This window comes from Solanum pennellii, chromosome 1, assembly GCF_001406875.1.
Source record: "Solanum pennellii chromosome 1, SPENNV200".
In the NCBI taxonomy this organism is placed as follows: Eukaryota; Viridiplantae; Streptophyta; class Magnoliopsida; order Solanales; family Solanaceae; genus Solanum; species Solanum pennellii.
In genome coordinates, this window is record NC_028637.1 from 19,185,183 (window position 1) to 19,206,689 (window position 21,507).

Below are 21,507 nucleotides of genomic sequence, written 5' to 3' on the forward strand. Positions count from 1 at the left end.
ATATTATTTATTTATCATATAAAGTTTTTATTTACTAATTAAAATTTTTATCTTAAATATTTTTTATTTGAATTTTATAATTATTACTTATTCAATGTTTGAAGCTAAAGAAAATATATTGATCATTAGAATGTTCATTCATATTGAGATATCTTAATATTGATGAGAACAAAAAATGCCTTATGAGTCATTAGGCTATGGAGTAGTAATTAATTCCGAAGAAAGGATAAAAAAATATTTGTAATTGGAGAGTCGAACAACAAAATGTAAATAAGTGCCCTTGTGTATTTATGCTAGCTACTGAACTTAGCAATTGCAAAACTCCAATTAGTATCATTATCAACAAATGAATCAATGATTTAATATTGTGTTTCTATTTTATTTTTAGTATGGAAAAGGATTTCAAGAAGAAAAAAAGGACAGGTAGAATAACAAATATAAAAATACCTTAGTTTCCCCAATTTTGACATTCTCTTTTGTTCGACTCCAACACATAGTTCTGCTCCTTTCTAAACAACACCTTCTCTATGACATCCTCCTTTTACATGTCCAAATCATCCTCCTCTATTGCTTCCTCGTTACTATCCTCTGGCCCAGAAATAGTTTCATAGGATATGGGTTCAATTATCATATCTTGGGATTTTCAGTTTTAAAAGGAACTTTTATAAAAGAAACGCGAGGAATGAAAGAGTATATCAAAAGGAAAGTTTGCTTCCAACAAAATTCTTAATGGGTGTTTGGATTGACTTACAAAAACCAAAGTCCCCTTTAACTTTTACTTTCGCGAAAAAAATAAAAATACGAGGATTCTCAGTTGGTCTGCACAACATCACATATATAGGATATTTGAGAACATAAATAAATAGATTAGAAAACAATAAAAAAAGAGTATCTTTTTCTTAATTTCAAATTTCATGTGAAAATGTGAAATACAAAGCCTGAACTTTCATTATTCAGTCGGAATATGAGAATTCTGACTACTACTCGCAGTATTGGAATGTAAGCAATTGGAATTGTCAGCATCATAAAAGACACTTCCCATAGATAATTATACTGCAATATTAAATAGAAAAGAATAAATACAAAACAGACCACATATTTTCCTCAAACCTTAGTATAATTTTCCAAAGATCCTCTGCCCTATCTTTCCGAAAGATAGGAAATTACTTCTTAATGTCCTCCATTCTAAACAACCATATCAACAAAAGTTCAGCTTTAAATGAAAGGCTTGATAAGAATGCAATCTAGCTAAATCCTTGTCAAATATATTAAATATGTTGACATCACGTTTTGTTGTGAAAGACTAAAACTTATTTTATGTAAAGAATATAAGTAGTTATAATCCAATTAATCCACAAGTAGAAGTAATTGAAATCCCACAATTCACTTAGACAAGTGAGTTTTTTTATGAAAAAGATAATTCCGAATAAACTGGTTATTCCACATTACACTGATAAAACACAAAAGAACCCTATATTTTAGATCGAAAATCTTTAACATAAACACAAGAACAAGGTGAATTTTTTTTAAAATTTTTTTTACACATTGTTGACAATCCATTGACGAGTATAGAGAAGACGTTCAGTCCGCCAATCACCAGAATCCCTATCTCTAGCAGCAGCTCCACCTCCCTGAGCCTAAGCAGCCATCTATTTTATACCATCCATCTCAATTTTTGATCTAATTGAATTTGTTTCTACACAATCTAAATATAAAAAAAGTAAAGAATGTTACTAAATATTAAAAGAATCTACAAAATTAGAGATAGATTACAAGAGTTTTATATGTGTAAAAATGGGCTAAGCCTTAAGGGCAGGTCCATCTCGACCATAAGGCCCAAATAATATATATATATATATATATATATATATTTATATATATACATATATTATTTGACGTATAGGCAATCAAGAAAGCCGCATAAGTGAATATATAACCTACAGAAAACTGAGCTAATCTAACCAATCATGCTTGTACAATAGAAAAGGCCACTGTTTTATATCTCCATCGAATTAAATTTGCCAAGGTGTGCATTCGTGAGCCCATGCTAAGGTTTCAACCAATTCCTGCCAATATCCACAGCCAAGAAAGATCATAAATCTAGTAGCCCAAACAAGATGTCCAAATAAGAACATCCATGCCCAAACGGATAAACTATTCATAGCAAAAGGGTTATATCCATTGATAAGTTTTGAAGAGTTTAACCATAAATAATCCCTTAACCAGCCCATAAAATAAGTTGAAGATTCATTAAAATGTGAAACATTACCTTGCCATAATGTGATGTGCTTCCAATGGCAATAAAAAGTAACCCATCCAATAGTATGTAACACCCAAAAAACTGCCAAATAAAACGAATCCCATGCTGAAATATCACAAGTACCGCCTCGTCCTTGGCCATCGCACGGAAAACTATAACAAAAGTCCTTTTTATCTGGCAATAACTTTGAACCACGTGCATCTAAAGCACCTTTTACTTAGATCAATGTAGTTTTATGTAAACCAAGGGAAATAGCATGATGAACCAAAAAGTCTCCAGGACCTATTGTTAAGAGTAATGAATTACTATTTTCATTAACAATATTTAACCAACCCGGCAACGAGATGCTTCGACCCGCATTGAAAACAAAGGGCAATAGCATGATGAACCAAAAATTCTCTAGTACCAATTGTTAAGAATAATGAATTACTATTTTCTTTAACAGCATTTAACAAACCCGGCAACTAGATGCTTTGCTATGCGCCATTCATGGTGCTACCGTAGAAAATACTTTATTTGAAGACGGTGATGGTGAAAATACATTCCATTCATTTAACCCAACTCAAGACGAAGAAACTTAATCAATGGTCACCGCTAACCGCTTTTGGTCCCAAATCTTTGGGGTTGCTTTTTCCAATAAACGTTGGTTACATTTCTTTATGTTATTTGTACCAGTGACGGGTTTATGGATGAGTGCTCTTGGAATAGTCGGTCTAGCTCTGAACCTATGTGACTATGACTTCATTTTCTCAGGAAATTCACGCAACGGAATATCCTGAATTTGAGACTTTCTACCCCAAAAATATTCTCTTAAACGAAGGTATCTGCGCTTGGATGGCGGCTCAAGAACACCCTCATGAAAACCTTATATTCCCTGAGGAGGTTCTACCATGTGGAAACGCTTTTTAATGGAATTTTAGCCTTAGCTGGTCTTGACCAAGAAACCGCAGGTTACGCTTGGTGGGCCGGGAACGCCCGACTTATCAATCTATCAAGTAAACTACTAGGACCTCATGTCGCCCATCTAGGATTAATCGTATTCTGGGCCGTAGCAATGAATCTATTTGAAGTGGCCCATTTCGTACTCGAGAAGTCTATGTATTAACAAGGATTGATTTTATTTCCCCACCTAGCTACTCTAGGTTGGGGGGTAGGCCCTGGAGGAGAATTTATAGACACCTTTCCGTACTTTATATCTAGAATACTTCATTTAATTTCTTCTGCATTATTGGGCTTTGGCGGCATTTATCATGCACTTCTGGGACCTGAGACACTTGAAGAATCTTTTCCATTCTTTGGTTATGTCTAGAAAGATCGAAATAAAATGACCACAATTTTAGATATTCACTTAATCTTGTTAGGTATAGGTGCTTTTCTTCTAGTATTCAAGGCTCTTTTTTTTGGGGGCGTATATGATACCTGGGTTCCAGGAGGGGGAGATGTAATTAAAATTACCAACTTGACCCTTAGCCCGAGTATATTTGGTCATTTACTAAAATCCCCTTTTAGAGGAGTAGGGTGGATTGTTAGTGTGGACGATTTAGAAGATATAATATGAGGACATATATGGTTAGGTTCCATTTGTATACTTAGTGGAATCTGGCATATCTTAACCAAACCCTTCGCATGGGATGGATGCACACTTGTATGGTCTGGAGAGGCTTACTTATCTTATAGTTTAGGGGATTTAGCCGTCTTTCGTTTCATTGCTTGTATTTTTGTTTGGTTCAATAATACCTCTTATCCTAGTTAATTTTACGGGCCTACAGGATCAGAAGCTTCTCAAGACCAAGCAATTACTTTTCTAGTTAGAGACCAATGTCTTGGGGCTAACGTGGGATCCGCTCAAGGACCTACTGGTTTAGGTAAATATCTAATGTGTTCCCCAAGTGGAGAAGTAATTTTTGGAGGAGAAACTATGCATTTTGGGATCTGTGTGCTGCATGGTTAGAGCCTCTAAGGGGTACAATGGGTTAGACTTGAGTAGGTTGAAAAAATAGATACAACCTTGGCTGGAATGCCGTTACGCGGAATATAGCAGTCATGCTCTTTTAGTTTCTTTAAATCCGTGGGTGGTGTAGCTACCGAGATCAATGCAGTCAATTATGTCTCTGCTAGAAGTTGGTTAGCTACCTCTCATTTTGTTCTAGGATTCTTCTTCTTTGTAGGTCATTTGAGGCACGCAGGAAGGGCTCTTGCAAATGCAGCAGGATTTTAAAAAGGAATTGATCAAGACTTTGAAACTGTTCTTTTCATGACCCCTCTTAATTGATATGAAACAGGAGATCCAATGCTTGAATGAAGTAGAAATTACTTTGATTCAATCATACATCTTCGAATTATCTTAAGTATTCCTTTTTTCTTTTTTTTTCAACTCATTTATTTTATCTAATTTATATCTAATCTATAATTCTGGTTTGGATAGGTGGGATAGATGAGCCATTCCTTTTTCTTTCAGATAGCAGATTGGGCAAAACCACTAAATAAAAAAATCTATTCAATTAGCAAAAAAGGAGAGCGAGGGATTCGAACCCTCGATAGTTCTTCGTTCAAAACTATACCAGTTTTCAAGATCGAGGCTATCAACCACTCAGCCATCTCTCTGAAAGACTATTTTTATTTTATTTCTCCGAATAGAACATGGCTATAGGGGTGGATACCTCCACTATCTGTAGAAAGATCTCAGGTGCGAATCCACCGGTCGATCTATCTATCCGTATATAGATATATGATCTAGCATGTCCATTTGTGAAATAAAAAATAAAATTCCATTTCCCCCCACCCCACTCCATGTACGAATAAAGTGCGAAAGGGGGAGTAGTAATAATTCATATAGAATCAATGGATTCATGATAAAGTAAAATCCCTCGATGACATATTTTATCACAATTAATATTTTTTTGGTTGATAGAGGGTCTTTGCACTATGAAAGGCGCGGGGCGTCAAAGCTGTTAAATAGTGTCTGCCGTGAGGCGCTCTGGCAGGCGCGGCGCCCCAAGGGTTATCTGATGGTACCTTCGACTTTTCATCGTTGATTTTCATCTGCCAACTTCCTACACATCCATGGATCAAACCCCAAACACTTAGTCATTAACCAAATATTAAACCCTAAAACATGTCCAAAAACATGAATCAAAACTTCTAGAGATCAACTACAATTCAACAAACAGGAACATCACTACTTTTCATCAAGAACTTTAAGATTTTCACTAAAATAAACTCTAATTCGCTGTATTTAATCATGTGTGAGTGTTGGTTAAAGGACCAAACACCAAGTGATCTGATATACCTCGATAGGGATCAGCCCCGACGAATTTCGCGCAACCATCTTAGCGTCTTTTGGATGATTTCTGATCTTCAGCTTTTTTTCTCTTCTCTCCGAAGCCCTAAGAGTTCTTAATTTTTCTTAAACTGATCTGGAACTTTTTCTTTACCCCTAAATAACCCTTAAAATGACTTAAGCAATACTAGGGTGAAAATACAACATTGCCCTTACTAAAATTCTAATTGCATTTTCCTCAGTCCAAGCACCCAACTTCCAAAAGACATATCTCCCTCATACGACATCGGATTTGTGCAAACTTGGCCGCGTTGGAAGACCTTCCCAAGGAATTTCAAACCATATAAAGAAATTACCCAAACTCATCCTGAGCTGGGAGTCATAGTTGTTTGAAAATGACAAAAATTTACTTCTGGAAGCTTGAAATTTTCCCGATTTCCCTACTTATTTCCCAAAATTATTTATTTTTAGTTTCTTAGCTTATTCTTAGCTAATTTATTTTATGAGATGTTACAATATCTCCCCCTTAGGAACATTTGTCCTCAAATGAGATTTATTTCACTAAGCTAAGGGTAGTAACATCATTTTAGCACTCAACAAACAAATGCAAGTAATAACATTCTTATACATAGCCTTATAAAGTTCTAAGAACAGAATTTAGTACCTTGATCTGCATTTTCTCCGGATTCAAAGAGATTTGGATATTTCTTCTTCATATCCTCCTCAGCTTCCCAAGTCTCTTCTTCAATGAATTAGTTCCTCCAAAGGACCTTGACTGAAGCAACTTCCTTTGTCCTCAACTTGCAAACTTGACGATCTAAAATCAGAACGGGAACTTCTTTAAAGGATAGGTTATCCTTAATCCCATCATTCTCTGTTGGTACAATCAATGAAGGATCACTCAAATACTTCTTCAATATAGGAATATTGAATACCGGGTGAACCACTGCTAATTATTTGGATAGCTCCAACTCATAAGCCACATTTCCAACTCTCTTGGAGTTTCTATAAGGTCCAATACACCGGGGACTATGTTTTCCCTTCTTGCAAAGCCTCATAACACCCTTCATGGGTGATACCTTACACCTAATCGTCATCTTCAAACTCTAATGGTCCTCTCGTAACATCTATGTAGGACTTTTGGTGACTTTGAGTTGTCTTCAAGCTTTCATGAATCACTTTCACCTTGTCCATATAATGGTGAACTAAATATGTTCCTATCAACCCTGCTTCGCTAACTTCAAACCACCCAATAAGAAATCTGCATCTTCCCCCATAAAAATCTTCATATGGAGTCATTTGGATGCTCGAATGGTGGTTGTTTTTGTAAGTGAACTCAATGAGAGGTATATGCTCATAACAATTGCCCTTGAAGTCGATCACATATGCTCCAAACATATCTTCTGTGGTTTGGATAGTATGTTCTGGTTGTCCATCTATCTTAGGATGAAAATGGTACTCAAACATACCTTTGAACCCAATCTTTAGTGGAAAGGCTTTAAGAATTGTGCAGTAAATTGTGCCCCGCTATCTGAAATAATGGTGACCGTAGCTCCATGAAGTCTCACCACTTCTTGAAGGTACAACTTGGCATAATCTTCTGCCAAATTGGTAGACTTTACCACAAGAAATGGGTTGGATTCCTTTAAGATCTTGGAAAGTTTGTGATGAAGTCCATATTAATCACCTCCCACGTCCATTCCGGATGTTCTATATTCTGAGATAAACCTCAAGGACTTTGGTGCTCCACTTTCACTTCATGACAATTTGAACACTTGGGAAAAAAATCAGAAATATCATTCTTCATGCCTTCCCGCCAATATAACTCTCTCATATTGCAGATCATCTTGGTGTACACCGGATGTATTGAATGTCTGGAGCTATGACCCTCCTCCAAAATACTCTCTTGGAGTCCATCCACCTTAGATACACATAATCTGCCTTGGTACTTCATCACACTTTCTCCGCCTTGTTAAAAATCCAGTACTCTTTGATTATGGACATTTGCTTCGAATCAAACAAAATAGGGTCTTGGTCTTGCTTCTCGTTAACCTCTGACACTAGGGACGAATTAGCCCATTTGTTACAATTATACCTCTTTTTGTCGAATCAAGAGTCAGACTCCCAAACGTGCTAGTCTATGCACATATTTAGCTAAATCCCTCTTCTCTTCTTCAACATGGGAAACAATCCCCATGGATAACCTGCTTAAGGCATCAGCAACAACATTAGCCTTACCTGGGTGGTAAAGAATACTCATGTCATAATTCTTGAGTAATTCCAACCACCTTCTCTATCTGAGGTTGAGCTCTTTCTAGGTTAACACATATTGGAGGCTCTTGTGATCAGTAAATATATCAACATGAATACCATAAAAATAGTGACGCCACATCATCAAAGAAAACACTACTGCAGCGAATTCTAAGTCATACTTTGGTTATTTTTTCTCACGAACCTTCAACTTTCTGTAGCGATAAGCTATAGCCTTGCAATTCTGCATCACCACGCATCCCAAGCAAACTCTTGATGCATCACAATACACCACAAAGCCTTAAATACCCTCTTGTAATTTAAAAAGTGAAGCGGTAGTCAACCTCTTTTTCAACTCCTTAATGTTATTCTCACACGCTACAAACCATTTTAACTTGATTGTCCTCTAATTTAGCTTCATCAAAGGAGATTATATATGTGAGAATCCTTCAACATATATCCTATAGTAGCCATTCAAGCCCAAGAAACTCCTCATATATGTTGGAGTTGTGGGTCAAGACCAACTGTGAACTGTTTTTATCTTCTGAGTGTCAACTTTAATCCCTTAACCATAAACAATGTGACCTAATAATTCCACACACTTAAGCCAAAACTCACACTTGGAGAACATGGCATGTAGTTCTTTATCTCTCAATGTGTGAATAACAATCCTAAGGTGACTGGCATAGTCATCATCATTCCCTGAATAAATAAGTATGTCATCAATGAGAAAGATGATAAACGGATCTAAATAAGGTTTGAAAAATATGTTAATAAGATCCACAAGTTTCGCGAGTATATTTGTCAAACCAAAGGACATAACAAAAAATTCATAATACCCACACCTTGTTATAAAATTTGTCTATAGAATATCGCATTCCCTAAAATTTAACTGATGATCGCCTAATCTGATGTCAATCTTGGAAAAGGAAGAAGCACCCTAAAGTTGATCGAAAAGATCATATATCATTGGAAGAGGATATTTATTCTTGATGGTCACCTTATTCAATTAGTAGTATTCTATACAATCCTAAGGACCTTATTTCTTGTTTAGATCTTTTAACTCTTCTGGTGCTATTATGTAAGACGGAATAGAAAAAGGACGAGTATCTGAGATGATTTTTATGCCAAAGTCTATCTCCCTTTCGGGAAGGACTCCGGGTAAATCATCAAAAAAATACTTCTTGAAACTGACTGACTATAGGAACTGACTGAAGGGAAGATACCTTAACATTTTAATCATTAACTTGGACAAAGTGACAGATAAACCCCTTAGAGACTAAATTTCTCGCCTTAAGGTGTGAAACGAGATTACCCTTAGGCACAACTGAACTACTAGTCCACTATTTGACTGACTCATTAGGAATTTGAAGCTTGACAACTCAAATTCTGCAATCTATTGATGCATACCTGGCATGGAACAAGTCTATACCTAAAATTACGTAAAAATCTACCATGTCTAACTCTTATAGATCATCCATGGTGCTCTTGTGATTGATGGAAACTGCACAATCACGATAGACTCTCTATGCTAGAATAGGCTCCCCAACATGTGTAGAAACACAAACGGGTTCACAAAGTATAAGGAAGAATCTCAAACTGATTTGAAACATAAGAAGTTATAAAGGATAAACTTGCTCTTGGTCTAACAACGAATAAACATCAAAAGTAAAGAATTTGATCATTCATGTAACAACATCTAGAAAGTTCTCTTGATCTTGGTGGTTAGTGATTGCATAGAGACGGTTTGCCCCTCCATTAGTACTAGAAGTGACACCTCTAGGTGCTGCCCTGTATAGTGGAGAAACTGATGATAATTGTGCTCTACTACCCAAATTCCCACCATCTTGCTAATTCTTAAGAGGCTATCTCATGAAGTGACCATCTTTACCACACTTCAAACAGCCTGTATGGCCATTACGACAATCTCCTAGGTGGTTTTTACCACACTAAGTACATGTAGGATCCCTATTTCTTCCTTGTGCCACACTACCTTGAGACTAAGCTGGTCTTGCCTTGAAGTGCTGCGAATTCTGGCCACTATACTCACCTCAATTTCTCGGTGCATATGCACTAGTAGATATTAGTGCATTCCCCTTTAATTTCTATATTGTGGTCGACTTGAACCACCTTTTTGTTGACCAGACTTATTACCAGTCTTTGACTTCTTATTTCGATATTCACTTATGGCCCTCAGCTTCTCCTCTTTAACTTGTTGGACATAGACGATAATCCTTGATATATCCATGTCACCAATCAATAGGGAAGATCTTCCTTCATTGCTTGAAGAACGACCCAAACCGTTGACAAACAAGTTCATTCTGCTCCTCATACGTTTACCATATCTGTATTAAGCGAGATAGTTGGGTGAACTTCAAACCATACTCTTGAACACTCATGGAGTCCTTTTTCAAAGAGAAGAACACCCTTATCCTTGCTTCCTTCATTCCTCGAGAAAAGAACCTTCCCAAAAAGGATTCTTCGTAACAAGCCCAACTTGGATGCGGTGCACCCTCAACCTTACCATCCTTCTATTGGTGAAACCATGTTCTGGCAACAATCTTCAACTATATGCAACTAATTCGACCCTCTCAGCATCAACAACATGCATTACCCTAAATACCTTCTTAAATTCTTCCACACAGTTCTCCGGATATTCAGTTGTGCTTGATGCAGTGAAACTAGGATGATTCATTCTTAGAAAATCACGAAAACTCGAGGTCTTAGCCCATTCTTGTCGAGCTTTTCTGTGTTGCCTTTCTTTGTGGGTTACCACTGGACTTAACATCTGTATAGCTTCTCGGAACTCGACATTGGTAACCTCTCCTTGGGGTTACATATCTGGTGCATTAGGAACCCCTTGTTCATCAACATTTCTTAGGGATGGTCGACCTGTGAATGCTCTTCGTAAAGGCATTATGATCTGTAAATGCGCGTAACCAAGAATTAGAGAGATACTTTTAGATATAAACTCTACACACACAAATAATAAAAAAGAAGTAAAACATTCCTAAATGTTGTAGCCTCCTAATCATAGGTGCGGCACGGCTCACACCGATGACTAAGACATTACTGAAACAACTTCATAGACTCCCTAGGACTCTTGAACTTTGTGCTCTGCTACCAAGTTTGTCACACTCAGAGCCTACACCCTGGATGTGGCCGGAACTCGAAGACCATTGTTAGCCTACAAGAGAACCCTTGGATGACATTTAAGTCTTAATAAAAATAATAAACTCCAATTGATCTACTAACTGCGAAGCCTCTGAGCTAACTGAGATGGATATTGGGACAGACCTCACAATATCCTAAAAATAAACTAAACTAGTAAACCAAATGAAAAAGATGTCCTCTAGAATTCAAGGAGGATCACTAACTCTGAGCTCAATATGGATCAACAAAGCGTTGCATGCAAATCCTTGATACCTGCGTCACCATTATAAAACAATGCAGGAAAACTAGAATTAATATGTCGAATTTACGAGTATACGATTTGGAATTCTAAATAAAACTATATAGCTTGAAATGGAGTAAGTACGAACTTATATATGAATGTAATATAGTTTATGTGATATTTTTTCTAACCGAAAACCACCATTATGAGCCTAATTGGTGATACAACGTCTCGGCCACGGTTCCAAAATTGTCATATACAATGTCATCGCATAGAACATCTTCAACCCACTTAATTCATTGGTTAAACTCACGTGATAATCTAAAAATATGACACATTTAGGATCGTGATAGCTACATGCGTTACATGGTGACTTGAGTTATGTGAACTCTCATCCCCACATCGGTTCTCAATACTACTCCCAAAAACTATCTTTAGCTTATATTGTTAATAAAACTTCACTTATTGGGTTTAGATAATTTACTGAAGACTTTAGCTTTAAAAGCTCCTCTTGAAATCTCTTTTGTTGTCTAGCTAGGTCAAATTTGTTTTTGGTGTCTTATTCAAATTTAAAGTACAAACACTAATCAACACCATTTTGATATTATTATATCTTCTTATTAAATTTATCATAACACTATTTTAATAACCTCATGTTTTTTAAAAAAAATTGAGTCGTGTCTTGTTATTCTTATTTTATATTATATAACTAGGTAAACTAACCGCGCTTCGCACGGTGGTAAACTTCATCTATTAACTTGCGTCTCTTTTGAGTTTAATGAAATAATATATGACCATTAGAATTGATATCTCAGCAACACCTTCAAAATCGTTGATGGTACTAATTTGCATTGTCAAAAGAAATTGTTACTTCTTTTTTTTTTGGTTTCGAATAGCACATTCAAAACATGTAAAGCTTTGCGAATTTTAATCTAATATAAGAAAACATGTTTACTTATATTAGGTATAACTAATTTGGATCCATGAAAATAGACATTTTAACTTTAATACAATATTCATTATGTTTGTGACCTTTATTTTATAGAATATGAGAATGCTATGAAATTGCGTCATTATTTTTTTGCGGGATAATATGTAGAAATACACTTAAGCTTGACTTCAAATGTTAAATTAAAAAATACTTTGATTTCGAGTCTCTATATATAAATGCATTAATTCATCTCCTCTTTGTTAATTGAACACTCCCATTTGTAAATGATACTCTTGTAATGTATCTAATTTTTTATAAAGTAGCAAATGAATCATCAAAAATGTGGTAAAGCACTGGCTATCTTAATTCTTTTCAAACTTAATCGAAAAATAATATTTTCTAAAAATATTTTGATTAATACTTTGACAAAAAGTATTTTCTATTTTCACTTACTAAATTACTTTATTTGCCTCAAATGTTTTCGCTATCTTCCTCTATATTAGATATGAGTGAATTTTGAAATAATGTCCTTAATTTACAACACAAATGCTTGAGTGTGGGTTCATATGTTAAAATAATGATGACAACTCTACCGGATGAAATATCTTTAATTTACAAAAGTTTGTCAATATGTTACATTCTTAGTCTTTTTGGTTTAACTGTTTTGAGAAGAGAGATATATATTGAATAACTATTATTTTATTTGAACTTGAAACATAAATAGGAAAAAACATGAAAACAAAACTAAAAAATTATCAATTAGTTATATATGATAATCCCTCACAAATTAATGAGATTCGAACATTGTAACTACTTTATAACAAAGACAACAAAAGAACAAACAAAGAGAGAAATTTCAACTAACCTTCATCGTTTCAACACTGGACAAAGATGAAATAACATATTATTTTTTGCATGTCTTACAATTGTAAAAGATAATGCAAAGTAAATAGTCAGTACCTCACTTGAGTATAGTAAAATTGCCAAGCTTCATGCAATGCAGCTATGCATTCAAATTTTAAAGGTTGAAGTGCACTACTTAAAATTCATTGAATGTGTTAGCTTAAATGCCAACCACTATTTCTTTGACCTTCATTTCATTTTGCTTGTTATCTTGCTTGATTAACTCAAATTACATCTGACCACAACGATCCCATGCTTTTTCAAGTCCCAAACTATGGACTGCAAAATCACTTGTTAATCAAAACAATCTCCCTTCACAATTCAATGGGCTTCAACAGTAAAAATCAGACAGAGCAAAAGTTATACAAGAGTAAGCAAACTGAGAAGCTCCAAATATCCTTCTTTCACTATGTATGCATGTTTATAGAATTTGTAATGATCCGTATTAATTTTAGCCATGATGGATATGTTTTTGACTTGGTACACCATTTACAGTATGCGATATACCTCGTCTCGTCTTACAATTATATGACATACATTCTGGAATACTTATTCTAAAGTTGAGATTCCCTCTCGCTAAAGCTGATTACTATCGACATACTATATTAGATAGACTAGAAAAATTACAAATATGAATATTGCCAAGAAGGGAGTAAAACCTCTTGTCGTCTCCTACACTTATGCATCAATGATTATAAAAAAAAACTAAAAGCTGGACAATTTGTAGCAATGCAAAAAAACTGAAAATGAAAATTGCGTAAATTATAATCAGACCGATAGCAAATCATATAATGAACTCTAGTTTACTCTTCGTTTTCAAAACACCATTGTAACATTGTGGAATACTTGTGAGTTTCTAGGGTACATTTTAAAATGAAAGTAGAGGATGAAAAAATATGAACTACTTTGTAGATAAGTCATAAATGTGATAATTAATAAAAAAACTACATACATTTTCATTGCAAAAACAATTATTTGAAGACAGATTCAATGCACCACAAATTCCGCTCACGAAAAAGTGATATCTACTTACAAAAAATAAAAACTACTCAATTGATCAAGGGTGAAGATCCTTGCTGCCCTGAATAACAGTTGTAAAGAAAAATATATAAGGTAGAAGGTATTTTATTGAGTAAAAGAATAAACCTTATATTTTTATTGTACATTCATTTTTCTTTTTTGAAAACATATGAGACATTGACCTATAAGTAAAGGAAATAGTCTGTACAAATTTACATAGAGAATGAACATGGTGAAAATTCACCTAAAAAAAAAGCATAAAATTACCCGCGCTTCTGGCGGGAATCTAATAATAATTAAAATCTATCGGTCACTAATACTAAAATACTCTAGTATCTTACATAAAAAATTAATAATGTAAAAAAAAATGAAATTTATTATATATTATCATTTAACCTTAATTACATAGAGAAAAATTAACCACGGTAAAATACATACCAAGATCTCTAACATAAGCAATGTGTCACTAGCCACTTAACCTGAGCATTGTACACAAATATAGAATTTTGAAGAAGAATATTAAAAAAGAAAAAGAGCTTCAAGATTTTCGTTGTTTTAAAATGAGAGGAAACACCTCTATCTATTGAAAAGAAATGGTAGTGTAAACAAATACTTATTGTGACTTATCGGAAAGGTTATGACTATTTAGAAAGGTTGCAACCCTATAGAAAGGTCACAACCTTTCCTAACAGTCAAACTTTTCATAAAAGTCACAACTCTTCTTTAAAGTTGCAATTTTTCATAAAGGACAACACTTTTCATAAAATTTACAGATCTTAATTAAAGTCGCAACTATTCATAAAAGTCATAACTTTTTATAATAGTCACATCATTTCATGAAACAAGATTACTATTTTATGGGTAAGTATTCATAAAAGACGTAACTATTAACAAAAATCACAATTTTTCATAAAAGTCACATATTTTCAATAAAGGATAAGGCTATTTTTGTAAATAAATAAATTTAGAAGGAAATCCTAGTTTGTGGAGGAGCCACGTAGGCGGGCCTAGGGTTCTCTTTTATATAAATATATGATTTTTATTGAAAATAATTTACATTGTTTACATTCTTACTTTTAATTCTAGTATCTTGCCTCTCTGGACCTCATTTGTATATCTCGACTGAGTATGATATAATAATTCAATTTGTATTGTCAACTAAGGCCTTAGGCCCCCAAACTTGTTGAGATGACCCTGGTTGTTGGGTTTATCACAAAAGGTAAAATGTCACATTTTACACAAACACAAAGAGTAAAAATATTGTGTGATACAATGAGAATTTTCGTGTTCTTGACCATTGGGCGGTATAGCCTTGCTTCACAGACATGTTTGGCGATGCGTCAACTGATCCTTTCATAACATTATGTTCCACTTCCTTCAGGGCTTCACATAATTGGAACAAAGGGCGGTGTACGTCCACTCAAAGACTCACCAAGTGTGCTTGGAGATGCTCAAGCTTCAGTTTCTACGTTCTTTTCAACTTTTTTATTCCTTTTTGCGTGTAAGTGAACATGCATTCATAACATCAATTACCTGAAATATAAGAGTTTTCATCAGATATTGCGACCAAATAACAACTGGAGGAAACTATTTCTTTTAAATAAAAGCCCTAAATAAGTCCAATTTAAGGACTCACCAACACCGTCAACTTAATCTTTTTCTTGTCCTCAAGTAAAACACAAGTTCAACAGTTCAAAAAAGATGTCTAATATAGTGCTGCACAACACTCAATCATGAATGTACATAGCAAGACTCAAATACTCAAGCAAATATCTATTGTGTACTCAATGATTAAAGTTGTGACACACCATAGCCAAAGATTCTCATGCTTACAACATTTGCTACAAATTCAAGTTCAAGTTTAACAACACTATGAGAATGCCCTCACACGAAGAATGATTTCATATTCACACACATATGAAAATTATATTATGATCAGGAATCAGATGCAACACTCACACTAAAAAGGAGGTACACAATGCACGTTTTCACCCATAGGTTTGCCCTTTTCCAATCAATCTTCGATTCGGGTTACTAAGGATCAAAAAGGTATTTCTAATGCTCGTAATGGGTCTGAGTGCAAAGGTATGTTAATTTAAGATTAGTGAGTAAAACTCCTCATGAATTTAGAAGCCCACAAAACCAATTTTCTTCTAGAGCTTCTAAGTCATCCTATCATTTGTTTCCATGGATTATTTGGAAACCAAAATTTTTTTTGGACTTTTATTCCATAATATTTCTTTTTCATTCTTTTATGGGTTTTTGGACAGTTTCCATTTCGTTGCAATATCATGGTTTAAGGAGACTTTTCTTGAACTTCCTGCATTCTCCTTTCTCTTTTCACCATAGCCCAACTGAAGCTTTTGGCTTAAGTTGTCTATTCATTCATTAAAAAGTCATGAGGATTATAGGTGGTGGTTGAATAAAAGTCTACATTTTCACAAGTTTTCTTTCAAAGAAGACTAAGGCTCTAGGTGCGTTAAAAAGAGTTTCATACGCTCAGGGGTAGGTCACAAAAGAGATAAATGTCAAATTTGCCTCGCACTCGTTAAAATTTCCTAAGATCATTTCAAGACGACACCTTTCTAAATCAATCAAACTAACTAGGCAAATTCTAGGTTTATTCGCATAGTTAAAAGTAAGATCTTCACAAAAGGTATCGATACTAAAGACAAACAAGAGAACAAACTTTTGCTAGTGTGTAATGATCATCACAAGAGAAATCAATTCGATACATGGCAAATAACAACGAGATGAAAAGAGTTTACATATTGCATTTGTAACTTCATTTGGTCACATTGTAGTCGTATATTCATGGTTTTCCAATCGAGAGCATTATACAATTCATCAACATTGGTCGAAACTGAGACTTAAATTCGTAGAAGAACAATCATTGTCAAGATAAGAGGTGGCAGCGACTTTCGAAAAATGAAAACTTTTCTAAAGGGCAAAATCGTTTTCAATTATTTGAAAAAAACGAGCCATAAGCTCAACTAATTTCTCAGAAGTTTGAAAATACAATTAAAACAGACGATCTAATTGCACACAAAACACAAATATCCATCACAAGAAAACAAAGGTGAGCCTCATCCCACCACAAAGAAATGTGTTTGTCCTCAAATGCAAGTGATAAAACATTCAACTGCAAAAGTAAAGAAAATTAGTGAGGGAGGTAAAGAGGGGATCATGTTTATATGTTTGCTTCATCCTTCGGGACATCAGTGCCTGATGCATCAGCTTGGACTACAACAATGGTTCTGTAGTTATCAGTGCGGTTCTAATTTTATCCAAAATCCATAATTTGTTCAGCAATGTTAGCCGCAATCATTTTGTCCAATTCACGGGCATCCATAAAGGCATCTACACCTGCGTAGAATCCATGTTTATGCAGGAATAGTGTGATTAATGGGGATCTTCTTGCTAGCACTTGCTTTCTTTCTCTCTTTTCATTCTATTGCCAATTTTCTATTTTTTTCTTTCTTTCAAATTCCCGTCCTCTTACGTGTCGGGGTGGCATACTCTTTCCTGCGACTTTTGTTCTAGTAGTATATGTAAAAGACATGAAGAAAAAATTAGAAAATATTTTAAACTGGAGGAGGGAAATTATGATTGGGAAATTGCCTCACCCAACTACTTATTGGTGTGCTCATCCATTTAAACGATGCGCTGAAAATGACGCATAGATGGTAAAAGGGTGTATACAACGGGAGAACAAGAGGTCTTTCACTATGTCGCCAAGTGCATTCGGCGTCATAAGCTTGTTCACCAAAATATAGATCATTATTATGCCAATGATGTTAATTTAAAGGCAAAATGGAGAATCTACGCGAATTGTCGAGAATTTTAGCGAGCTATAATTAGAACACCAAATAGCACAACGTGCGTGTTTTCAACCCATTCTTTCAAATTCAATGTTGCAACCCCTAATACTGAAATTCAAGCCTCTTAAATACAAACATCGACCAAGGCCTCTAGAATTTCCACAATTTCAACACATAAAAATTTAACTCAAAGCCCAATTGCATGGGATTCACCAATTATGCAAGATGAACCGAATAATAATTTATGTTATATTCTACACCATCAACCCAATGACTCAACAAAGATTTAACAAAATCTATCATGAGGAAAATAAGTAAAAAATTTTATCAAATAATTTAGGGATTTGGTTATTAACATTAGATGTCAATTCTGATTCTAAAGAAGTGCTAGGAAGCAATGAAATACGAATCGGAGCATTGTTTGACAACTAAAATACACTAAAAGGGCGAGAATGATAAAGTTAGAGTGCTGGTGTAAATTTGTGCAGAGGGAAAAGTGAGAGAGAATATTTAAAATGGTTCTTAAACCACTCACTCGCCTTGACCGACCAGTTTCAGTACTTTCGGCGATATTAGTCAGGTTCGCCCATTCACTCGACGAAGCGCAAAGTAGTTGGTGTCTGCGAATGTGACAAACTATATAACTCATGTAAGGTTCCCAATAATGGTGGTCATCGAGATCGCCAACATGTTGGCAATAATTTTCTACAAAACTGCTGAGTTTTAAAGGGTCAAAGATGCAGATGCGTGAGTAATATGGTGGAGGATGTCGAGTTTGCCGATTAAGTCGGCGGTTCGCCTACAATACATTTTGCTACCTATATGCAATTTTTCAATCACTTCCCTACTTTTGCACTGTAAAAACAGGCACACTGTTATTTTATTATATAACAAAAAGCAAGTATAGGGTTTAAGTTGCCTCCAAAACAATGCCTTAGTTAACATAGAGTCACGACACAAGTAAAATTTCAAACCTCACTCTTGGGGTTAGACATACTATCACTAGGAAACCCCCCCTATTATCTAGGGTTGAGATGATACAAGATATGATCATTTGGGTCTCTAACTACTTGATTGAAATTGAAATAAAGGTGACGTTCTGGCGAAGGGTGGATGCATCTTCTTTCATGCCTTACATCATCTTTTCCGACCCTTCAACATTGTTGAGGATACGCGAGAGCATGTCCTCAGACCTTCATCCGTCTAAATCTTTGGGCTCGTTATGCTCCTATGGAGGCATGTATCTATCCTTCTCCCCATAAATACAATTCGGATTACTGTCTCTCTATTCACGATTTCTATATTGCCAGCCTTCGTCTCTACACCAACTTTGATTTCCACGTTGTCTAGGGTATTTTGATAGATATCCACCGCCTTTATTGGCTAGAAAGTTTACCTCCTCGTTATACATAGCTTGAAATTTCATTTCCTCGAGACTAGTTCTATCGACCCCCATGACATTCGCACTACGGGGAAAATCCCCTATGACGTTCTTTGAAAGAATATGAGGATGTGTCATAATCTTTGCCATGTTTTTTCTCTCACATTTTCCTTTTAAATATTCTCCTTCCATAGCTGAAATGTGACAGGAGAGACCCCATACTCGCGAGTGTACCATACCCCGTTGATGGTTGTCATGCCATAAAGAAGTAAAGTATCTATTGCATATAGTTGCTGCTTTAGCCTCCGAGTGAGAGTTGGTTTGAGACACCTTTGTTTACCGAATCTAAATTGCGGAAAAAGTACTGAAGGAGCACATGATTAGGTAAACCATAGGTTGGGCATTGTAGGATAATCTTTTTGAACCTTAGCCAAGTTTTGTGTAGAGACTCTCCATTCACGCTTTTAAAGCTTTGAATGTTACCTCGAATAGTCATTATCTTCAAGGGAGGCAAAAATCGTAAACTGAATGCGGTAACCATATCTTCACATGAAGTGATAAAATTTCGGGTTAATTAAGCTAAAAACTAAATAGCTTCCAAGTTATACTCTTGAGAGATGCTATTCGAAAGAGAATGGCCCATAAACATCTACAAAGTTTTGAAGATGCTCATGGGGATCCTCATGAGGCAATCCACATGAGATTCCTTTTAGTTGCAAGAGCAGCAGCATAGTACCTGTTTTGTGGAACATCGCATTCCCCTCGACCAGGGTAAGCTACCGGATCCAATACCTCGCATGAGATAGGGGGTCATTGACATTTGGCTCTTTGACATCGTTGAGGTTATCGAAGTCATCTTGGTGGTCAACCTGGCTACCGTTACTACTATTTACACTCATTGTTCCTGCTAACAACCAAACACTTAAAACAGAAATTAAAAAATAAGTAAGTAGACTACCACAAATAAGAATAAAAGCTCTACTAAAATGCATTTTCACGTGACACCACTCCTCGGCAGTGGCACCATTTTGTTTCTTATTATGTCCATCAACACTACCCTGCGGTATGAGTGTCTCTGATCGTCGATAGTTTGATAACCCAACAAAGGGTTGAGGTCTTGTCCCAAGATAGCAGTTTCGATAAAATGTAGTTAAATTAGTATTTCATTCTAATTAGTCATCTCTAAAGAGATTAATGAATAAAAACATTATGAATTGAAGGGGTGAGAACAAAATGTCAAATATCGATGGCGGATTTTGTCTCTAGTATCGTATAAATGATAAAAATGCGAAAGGGAATCAAGCATGGGAAAAATTTCTTGGGGTGTGACTACAATAAAAGTTGAGATAAGTGGTTGGGTACATGATTGATAAGAAATTTGTTAGATAATTGTGACTAGCATAAACTTTAAATGGAAATAAGTTCACTATCAGACAACTTACCGCCTTTCAAATGTGTTCCTTTCGGACAGCCGTTTGCCGAATAAAGGCTAGACTACGCCTTACCCCATTTATACTCTCAAGCTCAGTGTTAGGATACGGTTCTACGGTTCACCCAGTGTGGCAGGACCTCATGTTGACCCACTCCTTAGGGCATTAGTCTAGATGTTTTTGTTTCGCGATCTCTCTCTCGTGAAAGCCGAAAACACATGGATGAGTTTATATTTGAACTACAAACCAATTATGTTAAACCACAACCACTAGGTGTAATCACCATTACAGTACATCTAACTTCTTACAAATCATGACCCAACAACAATATCAACACAAATTTGCTAAATCACACCCTACGAATAGGGTTTTTATCCACATATCAAGCAATAAAAAATTACACCTAAATTGATAATGAAATCATATTGGGATAAGAAATTAAACATCAATATGCACAAACCAAGATGAATAGGAAAGACCCACTTCCAACATGCAATCGATGAAACCCTTCTTTCAATAAGTTTTCTACAAACTCCTCTTAAAATCTGAGAGAATATACAAAGAAAAATAATCTAATGCCTCTAAACTATAAAAATGTTTGGATTTTAAATATAAAACCTACGGCTAGTATTTATAGAATTCATATTAAGTTTTTCGGTGAACCACTCGACTAGGTTACTCGTGACCGCCAAACTACTCGATGAATCACCCTTCTTCTAATTCATCGTCGTTTTGTGCTTGCCTTCAGATTCTTCAATTTCTTCACCATTGGGCGGTATTGCGTTGTTTCGCGAACATGTCCGGTGATGCCTCGAATACTCCTTTCGTTGCCTTTTG